General features: G+C 37.8%; 1 protein-coding gene across 3 annotated transcripts in view; it reads right to left on the bottom strand.

Annotated features, from left to right (window-relative positions):
- Positions 1 to 16061, bottom strand: part of COMMD1 (copper metabolism domain containing 1) — a 166645-nt gene that overhangs the window by 114067 nt on the left and 36517 nt on the right. The window contains exon 1 of one of the 3 annotated variants that reach the window (XM_037527466.2): positions 13839 to 13909. The exons of the other annotated variants lie outside the window; for them this stretch is intronic. The gene's annotated coding sequence lies outside the window, so the exon portion shown is untranslated. Of the gene's footprint in view, positions 1 to 13838; positions 13910 to 16061 lie in introns of those variants that run through there. 3 annotated transcript variants of the gene reach the window in all.

The following is a 16061-nucleotide window of genomic DNA, read 5'->3' as shown; positions in this document are numbered from 1 at the left end:
TCACCTGCTGCTCCCCTCAGTACTGTATTTTGGTCAGTCTGCCTGTTCTGCTCTCCACTCTCTCTGGTGAATCCTCTCACCCCCGTACCTCTGGCCTGTACCCCAGTTCTTATAAGCAAAAATAAATAAATCTTTTAAAAAATAAATAAATAAATAAATAAACTTGGGCAACAGGACTTACAATAGAGTAATATAAAGGTGGAATACAGATAGAGCAAGTGGGGCTGCAGTGCAAAGACAAACATGCTGCCTTTCATTCCTCCTTTAGTATAAAAAGAATTGATAAATATAAATGTCTGGTAGGTTAAAGATATTTGACATTACAATTCAATAAATGTTTATTGACTATCTGCCTATTTAGCAAATTGGAGAACTCCAAATCTCTGGTCCCCTGGCTGTACATGCAACAGAAACATTAATTTGTAGGAAATACTATAACTAAGTAAAATTATTTCCACTGGCATTTTGCTTTGCAATAACATGTCACAATCCAGGTGATTTGTATTAACCTTTACCTCAAATCATATCATTCTGATATAATTTCACTTGGGGCACAAGTTATTTTGGTTGGGTTTTAGTCAATATTAACTTGACATGGGTCAATTAATCCAAATTTAGAATAACTGGAGGCCTCCCCAGTGGCGCAGTGGGTTGAGCGCAGCTCTGTGAAGCTGTCTGCAGCCTCTGCAGCGCTGGTTCGATTCCCAGCCAGCGAGGGCGATTCCCGCATGGCACTGCAGACCTCTCCTGTCATGCCCACTGCTCCCCTCAGCAGTGTATTTCTGCTGTCTGCCTGTTCTGCTCCCTGCTCTGTCTCTGGTGAATCCTCTCATCCTCCCATGCCTCTGGTCTGTACTCCAGCTCTTGTATAAAAATAAAAAATCTTAAAAAAAAAAAGTTAAAAAAAAAAATAGAATAACTGGAAATTTAATGAGGAACTGATTTTGGTTTGAGTTCACAATCGTCAGTTTTCATTTAGTTTGAGGAATAGTTGAATAGTTATTATGGAATAGACACTGTTCAAGATATGTCACATCCAATTGCCAGAACTCTAAGTTGGCAGCCCTACTTATCCCTGATACTTCTTCCTCCTCTACTTAAATTAGTGGTTCTGAACACTGGCTACAAACTAGAATAATGAGGAACATTTTAAAAATATCAGTGCCCAGACTCCATCCCAGAAATTCTGATTTCTATAAATTCTAGAATCGGTCCCAGGAATTGGTATTGTTTGAAAGTTTCCCAAGTGATTCTAGTAATCAACAGAGGTTAAAAAAAATTTTTTTAAAGATTTATTTATTTTTATACAAGAGCTGGGGTACAGGTCAGAGGCACAGGAGGGTGAGAGGATTCACCAGAGACAAAGCAGGGAGAACAGGCAGACGACCAAATTAATCCCTATATGTTTAATCATCCAAGCTCTACACCTACTTTTACATCTGAAATAATTCTCTAATATGTCCCCTCTGCTCTGTCCCTACTAACTAGCAGAGGCCCTCACTATCTTGTCCTTGAAGTAGGCTTATAGCACCCCCCCAAAAAAAACCACACCAAAGTCTGTCTTTATACCACCACCAAATGATCTATCTAAAATTTCAATAGGGTCCTGCCACTTCCCTGATTAAAGTTATTCAATAGCTAGCTATTACTTGCTTCAGTAATTATAAATCAGGATGTTATGAAATATTCTACTATGACATATAAGATTAAAGTTACAAGTACTGTGTTATTATTAGTAAAGGTGTTGAAGTTTGTAAAGATTTTTTACTGGGCCTCCCCAGTGGCACAGCAGGTTGAGTGCAGTTCTGTGAAGCTGTCTGCAGCCTCTGCAGCACCGGTTCTAATCCCACATAGCATGGCAGACCTCTCTGGTCTCACCTGCTGCTCCTCTCAGCAGTGTATTTCCATCCTTCTGCCTGTTCTGCTCCCTCCTCTGTCTCTGGTGAATTCTCTCATTCTCCTGCACCTCTGGCCTGTACCCCAGTGCTTGTATAAATAAATATATCTTAAAAAAAAAAGATTTAGTTTTACTAGTATAAGTTGAAGGGTTTTTTAAGGTTATGCTTACATTAACAATTTCCTTCTGGATTTTAACTGTTTCCTTGAATGGAAGAGAAAGAAAATTACAAACATAGGAACTCTGGTGGAAATAAATCATGCATGTATTACAACGTGTTAAGAGTATCAGAGGAATGAAAAATTGAAAACTGACAAGGTAGCAATTCTCAATGAAGTAGTATTGTCCCCATAAGCACTTGAGAAATATTGTATGTTATGTCTGGTTTCATAGTGACTGAAGTGCTGTTGGCATCTAATAATAAGTTGCAGCAGGTGATGCTAGGCATTCTGCAATGCTCAGGAAAACAGCATTTAGCAAACTTTTTGTAAAGATGTTACCATCTCCATTACATATTATTCCCCTTTTTGCAAATTCTTTAAAAAGTGTTTTAAAAAACCCAAAATGTAACACCATTCTTAACTCCTAGATAATACATAAAAAGATAGTGTGACTGCAGATAGTTTTCCAACCCTGCTAAAGAACATCCACAGAAAACAAATGACCGTACCACATAACTTGGCAATGTCCCATCTGACATTAAGTGAAAAACTTGTCAACAATTATTTGAATCTAGTAATGAATCTTTTTCTTTTTATAGTTTTAATAAACACCAGATGTTCCAGGAATACAACTAGGATAACATGTACTTTGTTTTGGTCAAAAATTTATAAACAGACATTTTGGAAAATCTCATTATCCATGGTAATACTGAAACCATGCAAACCTGGGGAAATGTCACAGAAAGGTCCTCTCCGGTGTACTTAAAATTGTAAGACTTGACTCAACTCAGAGTGTAACAACAACAAGGTTTATTTACAAGGGGTAATTGGGAGAGATAAAAAAGGAAAGACTTTTTAAGGCCACAAATGGCTGTCAGTTCCACCCCAGATAATGTCTGCAGTGTCCAACAGTCCAAACCAAAAGCTGCTCATAAAAGATGGTGTTGTTCCTTCAATGAGCACCTGTGGCTGGTGGAATACCAGTGTGGTGGACCAGGACACAACTCACGGTGGAAGCTAAAGGTGATCACAGATAGTAGTGCTCAGGCAGCACCACAGCAGCCAGCAGCAGCTATCTGGAGATCAGGCCAAGTAGCACACCTGAGGCAACAGCAACAGGAGACGGCTCGAAAGGTAGAGAGGGAATAGGCCAGCCACATGGATCAGGCAGTTGCAATCACGCAGGTGCAGACAGATCTTAGAAGCCACAGGAACAGGGCTGTGGTGCCCAACAGGCACCTAAGATTTCAGAGGATCAGGAAAAAGTGGTTGGGAGGCAGTGCTAGAGGATCAGGCAGCAAGGGTCAGCTCTTAGAGGTAGCACCAGTTATGCTGGAGGCAGGAGCTACAATCGACTATCCTAAAGGATGAGTCCAAGGTCAAAAGTGAAGGTCATCCCAGAAGAGTGTTCAAGGAACTGTAGACCTGAAGAGGGGATCCAATGGTCTTCCTAGGTGAGAATCCCAAATCTGTCTATTGCCCCAACTTTTATAGCTTTCAGGATCCCTTCACTCCTCCCTTTGCTCACAACAGTGGCATGGGTTTCAAAACCCAAAACTCAGTGATGTGTAAAACCCAACCTGGTCGGGGTCAGCTGTCTAATGCCAAGTGTGTTGGTGGATGCAGGGGGTGGAGAAGAGCCAGGTATGCTCTGCTGCATTCAGTTGCTAAAGGGGCAATGCAATGGAGTTGGGCAAGTTCCCTGCACCACCAAACCAGGAACTGTAGAGCTCCTCTTTCAATACCATTTAAAATGGTATTGAAATCTGAACTACCAGTACAACACATCTAGCTGCATTTTTGTTGCACATTCACTATGATTCAATGTACACATTCATGTATCTGATTAATCCATTCATGTTCTAATGCAGTAATGCTTAAACACTTACATTTTAAAATACACACACACACAAACACACACACACACACTGCCTCCCCTGGTGGCACAGCGGTTGAGCACTGGGCTGTGAAGCTGCCTGCAGCCTCTGCAGCACCGGTTCGATCCCCGGCCACCGGCGAGGGTCCCACATGGCGCCACAGACCTCTCCTGTTGCGCCCATTGCTCTCCTCAGCAGTGTATTTCATCAGTCTGCCTGTTCTGTTCCCTGCTCTGGCTCTGGTGAATTCTCTCGCCCTCCCGCGCTTCTGACTGTACCCAGTGCTTGTATAAATAAATAAATAAATCTTAAAAAAAGGACAAAAATTTAAAAATAAAATAAAATAAAATACACACACACACACACACAAAAAAAAAAAACTAAAAATGGACCTCAACCTAAGTCTCATAATCTATACAAAATTTAAATTGATCAGGGTATTGTATATAATACAAATTGTAAAGCTGTTTTTTTTTTTTTTTTTTTTTTAAATAGAAGGAAACCTTTGGGATCTAGGCCTAGGCAAAGAGTTTTAGACTTGGCCCCAAAACATAATCCACAAGAGGAAAAACTTGTTCAATTCAACTGCACCAAAACTAACTTTAGCCTTCTTCAAAAGTGAGAAGGGTGAAAGGACAAGCTTCAAATTGGGAGAAAATATTTCAAACCACATATATCCAACCAACAAAGGACTAGCAGCTAACATATTCTATAGTGTTCAAAACCCAACATCAAGTAACAATCCCATTAGAAACTGGACAAAAGATCTGAGACATTTCACCAGAGTGAATAAGTACAAGAAAAACATTCAACATCATTAGATATGAGAGAAATGAAATTTTAAGACCAGAATGGCTAAAATTTTAAAATAGTAAAAAGACCAAATTCCGTTGGTAATACAAAGAAATTGAATCACTCATACAATGCTGGTAGGTATGTAAAATGATACAACCATACTGAAAAAGACTATGGCAACTTATTAAAAAACTAATGTGCAATTACCATACGTGCTAGCAATAGCACTTCTGAGCATTTATTACAGAGAAAGGACTTATATTCACACAATAAACTATACAAAAATGTTTTGGGGCCCCCCTGGTGGCGCAAGGGGTTAAAGTCAGTGCTATCAAGCTATCAGCAGCCACTGCCGTGTAAGCTTGATTTCCGGCCACAAAGCAAACCCATATGGCAAGACAGACCTTTCCTGTCTTGCCCACTGCTCCCCTCAGCAGTGTATTTCAGTAGACCCATCTGTTCTGCTCCCCACTCTGTCTCTAGTAAATCCTCTCACCTCCCATACCTCTGGCCTACACCCCAGTTCTTGTATTCATAAATAAAAATGAATCTTTAAAAAAAATGTTTCTACCAACTTTCTTTGAAACAGCCAAAAATTAGAAACAAACCAATGTCTTCAAGGGATGAATGGTTAAATAAACTGTGTCACATCCACACCATGGAATACTACTATATAATAAAAAGGAACTGGGCCATTTATACAGATACAGGAAATGTAGGAAATACCAGAGTATTATGTAAAGTGAAAAAAATCCAATCAGAAAGGGTTGCTCATTGTGTTATTCCATTTGTATAATACTCTTGAAATGACAAAATTACAGAAATGGAAAACATAGCAGTGGTTGCCAAGGAGTTAAGGGGTGAGGACTCTCTGAGGGAGACACAGTTATAGTTGCAGCAGTGCTCTCCTGCTCCTGACTAACCACTGTTCATTCTTACCCAGAAACAAGTCCATCAGGAAGTCATGGATTTGGCTTTGAAAGATATCAGAAAAACACCTGTCCTATTCACCAAATTAACTATTCACAAAACCTCTGGAAAAGGTATGTACTGACTTGATCAAAGGCACAAAAGAAAAGAATCTCAAAGTGAAAGGACTAGTTCAAAGGACTACCAAGACTGAGAAACACTACAAAAAAAAACTCCAAGTGCTGAAGGTTCTAAGAATCTTTTTCAGATGAGGTTCCATAAGCAAGTCATTGACTTGCACAGTTCTTAAAATGGCTGAGCAGATATTTTCTATTAGGATTAAGCCAGGAATCAAGTGTAAAGTCACCACTGCTGATGCTTAATTCAACTATTTTAATAAACTGGTAATTAGGGATTTTTTGTTTGTTTTATTTTTAAGGGAAGAGCTCACCTTGGGTGGAAAATAGATGTTGCTATAAAACTGCAACTAATGGTGATGAAAAATTTGTATCTTCATCATGTATCAATGTCAATGCAGTTACTATGATACATATAATACTGTTTCAAAATGTTGCCATTAGGGGAAACTGGCCAAAGTGCAATGGTATCTCTGAATTATTTCTTGAAGTTGCATAAACTACAGTTATCTCTAAATAAAAGGCACAGTTTAAAAAAAAAAACAACCATAAGAACTTTTCTGGTCCCCAATTCTTCAATATGGATACAAGATGAATCATAATCAGGCACCATCTCTTCATCTCTAGCTTTATTTCTCTTCATCTCCCCCTACCTTTCACAATCTTCTCTCATTTATTCTCTCTTCATTCATACTGAACTCCTCTTAGCTTCTAAATAAGACATTCTTACTCTAACCTCTGGACCTCTGCATATGTTGTTCCTTTTGCCTAGACATTCTAGTTGCAGTTCCTCCCTTTTGTGACACCGCTTTTTTTTTGTCTGGCTTTAACACAGATCTTACTCAATCCAAGAGTCTGCCCAGGACCCCAAATCTGGGACAGGCCATATATTAAAATTAGTAGCATTCATTACAACGTAGGGGAACTGTCAGGACTGTCTCTTGCTCTAAAATTTAAGAGCGCTAAGAGGGCAAAGACCTTGCCTCTCTTAGTTAATTTTTAATATCTGAAGTCTAGTACAGTGACTGGCACATAGCAGGTGATCAGTAAATATATAATTTATGAGTGAACAGTTTGATAAACATGGAATCTGGAAATTGAAAAATCCGATCTTGACAACTCAGTTAATCTTGGGAAAGTCATTTAGTCTTGCTGTTTCTCAATTTCCTCACCTATAATATGGAGATATAATACAGAATATGGTGGTTTTAAATTCTGTCTCCAAACCTTGTAGATCTTTCTCTCACATCTCATTCCCTACAATATAGACTGAGTGTTGCCTGACTAAAAGATCATGGTCATTCCAACTATATAATATTCTAGAAAAGACAAAACTATGGAGGCAGTAAAAAGATCAGTGGTTTCTAAGGATAAAGGGGATAGAAAAGGAATAATTAGGTGGAGCACAGAGGATTGTTAAGGAATATTTTATATAGGGCAATGGTTATATGTATGATTCTTTTATTAAAATCCATAAAATGTATACCAAGAGTTAATGCTAATGTAAGTTACAGACTTTAAAAAATGATTTTTATTTATTTATGAATACAATGGGGTCTAGGCCAGAGGTTGGGGGGGCGGGTAGGTGAGAGGATTCACCAGAGACAGAGTGAGGAGCAGAACATCAGGCCTACTGAAATACACTGCTGAGGGGAGCAGCACTTAATACAGGAGAGGTCTGCTGTACAATGTGGGTTAGCTCCCTGGCCGGGGGTTGAACTCATGCCATAATGGCTGGAGATAGCTTGACAGCACTGAAATTTAACCCCTCTGCCACCAGGGAGCCCCATAAGTTATGGACTATGGGTGAAGTTTATTCATCCATAGCAGCAAATGTACCACTCTCATGCAAAACGCTGACTGTGCAGGAGGTTGTGCTTATACAGGGGCGGCGGGCATATGGGAACTCTCTACTTTTCACTCAAATTTTTGTTGTGAACCTAAATCTGCTATAAGGCAAAAAAAAAAAAAAAAAAATACCATGGCAAAATGACGCTGTGCCAATTTTTTGGCTTAAGTTTAAGGAAACTGGCCAACTTTCACGCTGTCTCTCTTAAGAGGCTTACTTTTAGAACCAAGGTACTCTATGCTGCAAGAAACTTATGGAAAGGTTAAATGAAAATTACTCTGGCCTATAGTTCTCAGCCTGTCACTGAACATCCAGCCAATAATCAGGACTAAATAAAGGGATAATGAGGGATTTTGAAGTGGACCTTCCAGTCTCCAGCTGAGTGGACACCATATGGAGACAGTCTTTCCCTCTATGCTCTGACTAAAATACAGATTCATTAGCTAAATATAATATATAAAGAACTGAAATATAGAAAAAAGAACTGAACTGAAGTAATGATGCCTTTTTCAGTAAACTGCTCATTAAGCATCAAGCATATTGAAATGGAAAGGCTAATATTTGAAAAAAATTAAAGTTTTATATTTATCAATCCCAAAGCACTTTAGTCCTAATTCAGTTCTCTATAATTTAATATTTATATATGATCATTAATTTCTTTAATCTTTTAAAGAAATTCTTTCTATAACCATTAATTTCTTTTTGAAACTTAAAAGGAAAAGTACCTAACGTTGGCACTACAAATAAACCATAAGAAATCAGTTCACATTACTTCCTATTACTCTTTGGTAGAAAAAAACATAGTTTTTCCATTAAGTTTCTAGTTTACTCGTATGGGATTTCAAATCAAAGTCTCAGTGGTTAAAATAAATAAGCATGGAGAAGTGGCATTTAACAAGAAACATATTTTCATATGATGTAAATTTTATATATCAGGCAAAATGATTCCATGTTATCATCTAGTAGAGAAATCTCAATGATAAATATTTTCACTTCTAGTTATCCAATAAAAATAGAAATACTTCCAGAAAAATTTAACTGTATAACACCTTTAGAAATGCCTGGGTTCCAGATGTAGATATTTTTAAATTTTTTAATTAACAGACTTTAATTTTTAGAGTTGTTCTAAATTCACAACAAAACTGGATAGATACCAGTAATATCCAGTTGACTCACAGGCCTATTTGGTTCAACTAAGTCATTATTGACATTTTTTGCCTCCTGAGTCTGCCCATTACTAATAGAAGGATGCTGAAAACTCCAACTATTAATAGTGAATGTATCTATTACTTGTATTTTTATCAGTTTTTGCCTCACACATTTTGACACTCCATCATTAGGTGCATAAATGTTAAGAACTGTTATGTCTTCTTAGAGACTTACTCTTTATCATTATGTATTGTTCCGATTTTCTGTGATTTTCCTTGATCTGAACTCTGCTTTGTTTCCAATTAATAAAGCTACTTCAATTTTCATTTGACTAGTGTTAGCGAGATAAATTTCCATTTGTTAATTTTTTTTAAAGATTTATTTATTTATTTATACAAGCACTGGGTATAGTCAGAAGCACAGGAGGGTGAGAGAATTCACCAGAGCCAGAGCGGGGAACAGAGCAGGCAGACTGACGAAATACACTGCTGAGGGGAGCAGCGGGCACGGCAGGAGAGGTGTACGTGCCATGTGGGACTCTCGCTGGTGGCTGGGGATCGAACCAACGCTGCAGAGGCTGCGGGCAGCTTCGCAGCCCAGCGCTCAACCACTGCACCACTAGGGGAGGCCCAATTTTTATTTTTTTTAAGATTTATTTATTTATGCATACAAGAGCTGGAGTACCGGCCAGAGGCATGGAGGGTGAGAGGATTCACCAGAGACAGAGTGGGGAACAGACAGGCAGATTGACTGAAGTACACTGCTGATGGGAGCAGCGGGCAAGTCAGGAGAGGTCTGCTGCGCCACATGGATTGCTCCTTGGCTGGCTGGGAATCGAACTCGTGCTGCAGTGGCTGCGGATTGCCTCGTAAGTTGCGTCTCAACCCTTGAGCCACCGGGGAGGCCCCCATTTTGTTAATTTTAATCAATATGTGTCATTAGATTTGAAACAGATTTCTAGCAGATAACACATTATGCCATATTATTATTTTGATCTACTCTAACAGTACCTGTCCTTTAATTGGTGTAAAATTATAGAAACTGATAGAAAAGTAAAGAGACACAGATAATTTCACTATAATAGTTGGATAATTCAATACCCCTCTAAAAGAATTTGACAAACTCAGTAGACAGAACATAGTTGAAAAGAATAACACCATGAATCAATCGGATCTAATTGAGATATACAAAATACTTAATCTCAACAATGGAACACTTCATCAAAATTCATCTCATGCTCACACACCAACACTGACCAAAAAGCACATCTTTACATATTTAAAAAATAAAAATGACACAATGTTTGCTCAGGTCACAATGAAATTAAATTAGAAATCATAACAGAAAGATAGCTAAAAAATAAACCACAAATACATGGATATTTAATAACATATTTCTAAATAACAAGAGTCAAAGAATGAAATGAAAAATCTAAAAGCAAAAACCTCCTATACGTGGAGACTGAACAACACACTGTTAGAAACAGTAATAAAAAGTTCTCCCAAAAACAAAAGTCTAGGACCAGATGGTTTCACTAGTGAGTCCTACCAAGCCTTCAAAAATGAACTAATAAGGGGTTCCCTGGTTTCACAGGGGTTAAAGACAGTGCTATCAAGCTACAGCCAGCCACTGCAGCATGAGTTCAATCCCTGGTCAGATAGCTAACCCACATGGCATGGTAGACCTCTCCTGTTTTATTTGCTGCTCCCCTCAGCAGTGTATTTCAGTAGATCCGCCTGTTCTGCTCCCCACTCTGTCTCTGGTGGATCCTCTCACTCCCCACACCTCTGGCATACACCCCTGTTCTTGTATACATAAATAAATGAATCTTTAAAAATAAAATGAAATAATTATACCTATCCTTCTAAAATGCTTCCCAAAAAAACTGAGAAAGAGGAAATACTTCCAAAGATATTTTAGTGCCGATCACCACAATGACTGGTGAACCAAGAAAAGAGGAATCACAAAACACAAAGCCAATAGGTCCTTTATTCACCAGTTTCACTTAAGCTGCCTGTTTTTCTATTGTAGGGTCTGTAAAACATGGATGGTATTTGAGTCTCTTGGCAATTCAGACAACTGAAATAACAAGGAAATGCCATGAATAAGAATACTGTTTCACAGAAATCTACTTGTAGCTTTCCTACACATTTTATCCAAAAACTTTGGAAAGTCAGACACTACTGTCAGAAAATTAAGCATGTCGGTGGAGAAGGAAGGAAAGATTTGGAAGCAATCTGAACAATGAGACAAGGCCTCCTTAGTTAGCAGGGTTTGCTGAGAAAGTGATTTTCATTCCCATCAATGTGAAATTCTCAGGCAAACTTAAATAGCAAGAGAAAGACACAGGTTTAGTCTCTGCAAAGCTGCCTGGAACGTCTGTGTATATAATAAATAAAAGAAGGAAATTTAAAATAATTTTAAAATGGAGAAAGTGTTTTCTTTTAAAAGAATGTTTTATTTGCAATCTACTAAACTTTAATTTGAAAGTTAACAACACGATTTAACAAAATTATTCACACTGAGATATAGAATTTAGTCCAGGAAAATGGAGGCTGATCTGGGGGATCCAGAGACATGTAGTCTGCCTCTGGAACTGTAACAGTAGGCACAACATATTGACATAGAACAAAAACAATGGGAGACAAAAAGAGGGGTATCTAATAGCAACAAAGACCACAAAGCAAATAAAGTGTTTAGTTATTATCAAATGCTAGAGTACTCCTGCTGGTCAAGCATATGAGCTTGATGATAAAATGAAGTCTTTCAAGAGACTTAGAGACAATTATTATGAAAATCCTGCAGTACTCAGCTACATCCTCAAATACCAAATTCCTTTGGGACATATCTTCTCAAAATTTTAATTCCCAGGATGTCTTTCTTAACTGAAGCTACAAACAATTTTCATCAACTTTCCTGGAACTTTATCCAACTATAGATCAGGTTGCCTAGATCCTCAGCATAGCTGAAACTTCTCATTTCTTCTCCAAAGAACCAGAAAAACAAATATTACCTTAACTCCCTCTGCTCCAATTCAAGCAACCATCCAATTATTATTGAAGAACTGGCATCCCCAAGATGTTCAGAATATGCCACTTTAGCATGTGGGTTACTTCAAGTTGAGCTCAATTGAGGCCTTAGAACCATGAGAAACTTTTACTCTCCATTTACTCTCTAGAACAATAAAAACTGGGGGTCTTAGGATTATTGCCAGAAATAACCTTTCCATAAAAGGTTATAAAATAACCTTTCCATATTTGTCCTATCTTAGAGGACAAAGATAGAACAAATATCTAATTACAGAGCACATGATCTTTACCATCTGATTTCCCCTATTCTCTCCTGGAAGCCCAAGGGTCTTCTCCCATTCCTTAGCTCAGGATATATAGAGCTCCTCATCCTGCCATTTTGCCTCACTGCCTTTGGAATTTGCATGTCTATATACATTCCCTGCACATATGTAACTAAATTTGTTTTTTGCTCTTACTAATCGGTTAATTTGATTAATCAAATTAATCAACCAGAGGTGATTTTCTTCTACAGAGGTGTAGAAGAAAAATTTTCCCTCCTCCCCAATATTATCTTAACTTTCCAGGTAAATTTACTTGAGAGAGGTATCTTGAATGATGGATACAAATATTTTGGTCAATGGACAGTTAAGCTCACAACCCTAAGGTGTAAAAAAAAAAAAGTCTTCTAGTTTATCATCAGTTTTTTTTTTTAAAAAAGATTGATTTATTTATGCATACAAAAGCTGGGGTAGAGGTCAGAGATGCAGGGGGTGAGAGGAATCACCAGAGACAGAGTGGGGAACAGAAAGGCAGAGTGAATGAAATACATTGCTGAGGAGAGCAGCAGGCGAGTCAGGAGAGGTCTGCTGTCCCATGTGGGTTGCTCCCTGGCAGGCCAGGGATCGAACTCGTGCTGCAGATTGCTTCATAGTATGGTGCTTAACCCCTGGTACCACCAGGGAGGCCCTATCATCAGCCTTTTAGAAATCTACTTGGATCATTCTCTGAGAGACCAGCTCTGGGCCAGGACAAAAGGAAAATATTTGGGGCCTCCCTGGTGGCGCAGGTGGTGGAGTGCAGCGCTGTGAAGCTATCTGCAGCCTCTGTAGTGCTGGTTCAATACCTGCCAGCCTTGGAGCAACCCACATGGCAAGCAGACCTCTCTTGTCTTGCCTGCTGCTCCCCTCTGCAGTGTATTTCGTCAGTCTGCCTGTTCTGTTCCCCACTCTGTCTCTAGTGAATCCTCTCACCCTCCTGCACATCTGGCCTGTACCCCGGCTCTTGTATAAATAAAATAAATTTAAAAAAAGGAAAAAGAAAGAAAGAAAAATATTTGTAGAAAATCAATGCTGAATCCTGGTGACTACAAATTCTGACATGTACCTAGGAGTTGGCTGGCTTCCCTCCATGACATTACTTCTGCTTTCCTTCAACTTCAATAGCAGTCATTTGGAAATGTAATAATGTGGTCACAACTACATAGGTATGGCGGTTTTCCTGAAAATGCCAATACCAACAAATTCCTTTTCCAAATGAAAATTTTAGTTAGCTCTTCAGGATACCGAAAAAATATATTAGAAAGTGCTTAGGTTGGCATGTTACTTGACTTCTTACAGGACTGTTATTATAGTGCCTAAAAGTGTATCTGACTATAGATGAACATGGCTTTCCAAGAAAAATAACTAAAAACTATCTTTTATAATAAGGAAAATCTTACTTGAACATTATTCATGTAAATGCTTATGTTTACTTTAAAAAACACGAACTTTGGGCCTCCCTGGTGGCGCAAGGAGTTAAGCACAGCACTGTGAAGCTATCTGCAACCTCTGCAGCGCAAGTTTGATCCCCAGCCGGCCAGGGAGCTACCCACAATGGCGCAGCAGACCTCTCTTGTCTCTCCTGCTGCTCCCCTCAGCAGTGTATTTCAGTCAGTCTGCCTGCTCTGTTCACCACTGTCTCTGGTGAATCCTCTCACCCCCACACCTCTGGCCTGTATCCCAGTTCTTATATGCATAAATAAATAAATCTTTAAAAAAAATAAAAAAACACTAACTTTACAGTTGGCCTCTTCTTTAGCTGTAGAAGATCCTTACAATATATTCTGTATCCAGTGAATCTATATGCAGATCCCTGAAGGAAGTATTTTTTCTGAAGGAATAAAGAGAATTAAACCTTAACATAGAGTAGCATTTTAATACAATAGTTATAAATATTAAATACAAATCATATGCCAAGCACTATTTAGGAATTCTACTAATCTTACTAATTCTACCTGAATTCTTTAATTACTTTTCTTATTCTTCATATGAAGAAACTAAGGCTCATAAATACTAAGCAACTCACTGTCTTCTCAAAGTGACAAATTCATTAGAACATTAGGTAGCCTACAAACCTATATTCAGACACCAATGGAATATTACTTTTCTTTTAAGTAGGGGAGTTTCCTACATTTCTTTTTAGTTATTGTTTCCCAGATAGCCCATGATCTTTTACATCTTAATGCCTTGGCTTTTGCGGCATCCTGTAGCTGTGATATCCTCAACAAGCACTATCTTTTCTCCAACTCCTTTTAGAAAACAGCTCAGGAAGCTAGCTCTTTCCTCCTCTTTATCTACATAGTACCTTTTTAATATTTGTTTTGAGTGATTAATTCTACAGATTAAATAGTCAAAATAATGTGTTTTCAGTACTCTTTCCACTTCCTTACGTAAGTTCTTGGGCAAGTAATCTACCTACTCTATGCCTCAGTTTTATCCTTTTTTATAAGCTCGTAAGAACATCTCCTTTGGATCTTAGTGAGGATTAAATGAGCAATATGGAACAAAATGTCCTATGTATCCTCTATTGTTAACTCTTCAAGGTTATGAATCCAGTTCTATGCCTTTTAATTTTACAACTCTTTATAAGGGGTACATTATTCATAGATGTATAAATTATATCCTGTCATATAGCAATTAAATTGAAACCCCCCATCTCCCTAGAAAAGGGCAGATATATCAGTTTTCCATAACTTCAATTTACAATTCATCCCCATTCCTTTACTCCACATAAATGTGTCTGTTTTATTTTTCCTTTGAATTGGTTATATCTGCCTGGTTGCCTCAAATGAGTAAAATAAATAATTTAACATGTCTTCATTTTGTATCTGTAGGAGAATCAGGATTTGTCTTTTTTTTGAAATTACATTAATAGTACTAACACTGTTATCATTATGACTCCCAAATCTTTTCTAACTCTATACTTTTAATATTCAAACCTACTAAATCTACCAAAATCTAGACTTAAATGTCCCAATAAATGGTGTTCTTTACTTAGAAAACTTCTTCCTCACTATACTAGCTAGCTAGTCTCCAAGATGAGATTGCCACCAATGATCCTGTCCTCTCCTCACTTTTCTTTGGGGAATAGGTAGGTGGCTTTACAGAATTATTCTTCATTTTGGGGGCAGAAATATTATATAGGAAGCAGAGATGTCAATTTGTCTTTGATGTTAACTTTGATTATTTGATTAAGGTGATGTCGACTGCTTTTGTTGTTAGATGCTAGGTAGCTTTGGTGTATGAGAAAGCCTACTTCCCCATCTCTTTTTGTATTCCTAATTTATTTTTTAGTATTTCCAGATTCTACACTCAATCTTTGCAGGGAATCTATGTCCTTTTACTTCATCATTGAAATAAAAAAAATGCCTGTGTCAACCTCATCTCTACTTCTAAATATCCTCCTAGACATAATAACCAGATGCAATGTGTATTTGGTAATCAGATTCCAGTTTGAATAAATTAGCAATAAAAGACATTTCTGAGGACAATTAGAATTATTGTGCTTGTTCTATAATCATACAGTAGTTATGTAATTTAAAGGCACACACTAAAGTAAAATATCATGACAAAATTTAAAATATTCCAGAAAAAAAAGTAAAGAAAATTCAGCAAAATATTAGCAACTGTAATAAAGGGTATTCTATTCTCTATATATATCTGAACAGTTTCATAATAACTCAAAAGGTTTTATTTCTTTTTTTCACCAACAAAATAGGTTTATTTGGAAACAACAAAAAAGGCAGTTTTGAAGGTGCAATCTCATTCACTGATTTTGTTTCTGCTCTGGAAAAAATAAAACACAGATTTAGCGACATGCTCAAGATCACAAGTTGCAAATGGCATGGCTGGGATTCTAATCCAGTTGGCTTAGCTCCAAGTCTGGGCTCTCAGCATCTGCATTGCCCATTGCCTCTGATCCCATGCATCAATTTGTGAGGCACCAGTATAAGAGGAGT

The sequence above is a fragment of the Talpa occidentalis genome, unplaced genomic scaffold, assembly GCF_014898055.3.
Source record: "Talpa occidentalis isolate TD23 unplaced genomic scaffold, MPIMG_talOcc4v2.1 talOcc4.5, whole genome shotgun sequence".
In the NCBI taxonomy this organism is placed as follows: Eukaryota; Metazoa; Chordata; class Mammalia; order Eulipotyphla; family Talpidae; genus Talpa; species Talpa occidentalis.
This window is presented reverse-complemented; position numbering and strand designations above follow the sequence as displayed.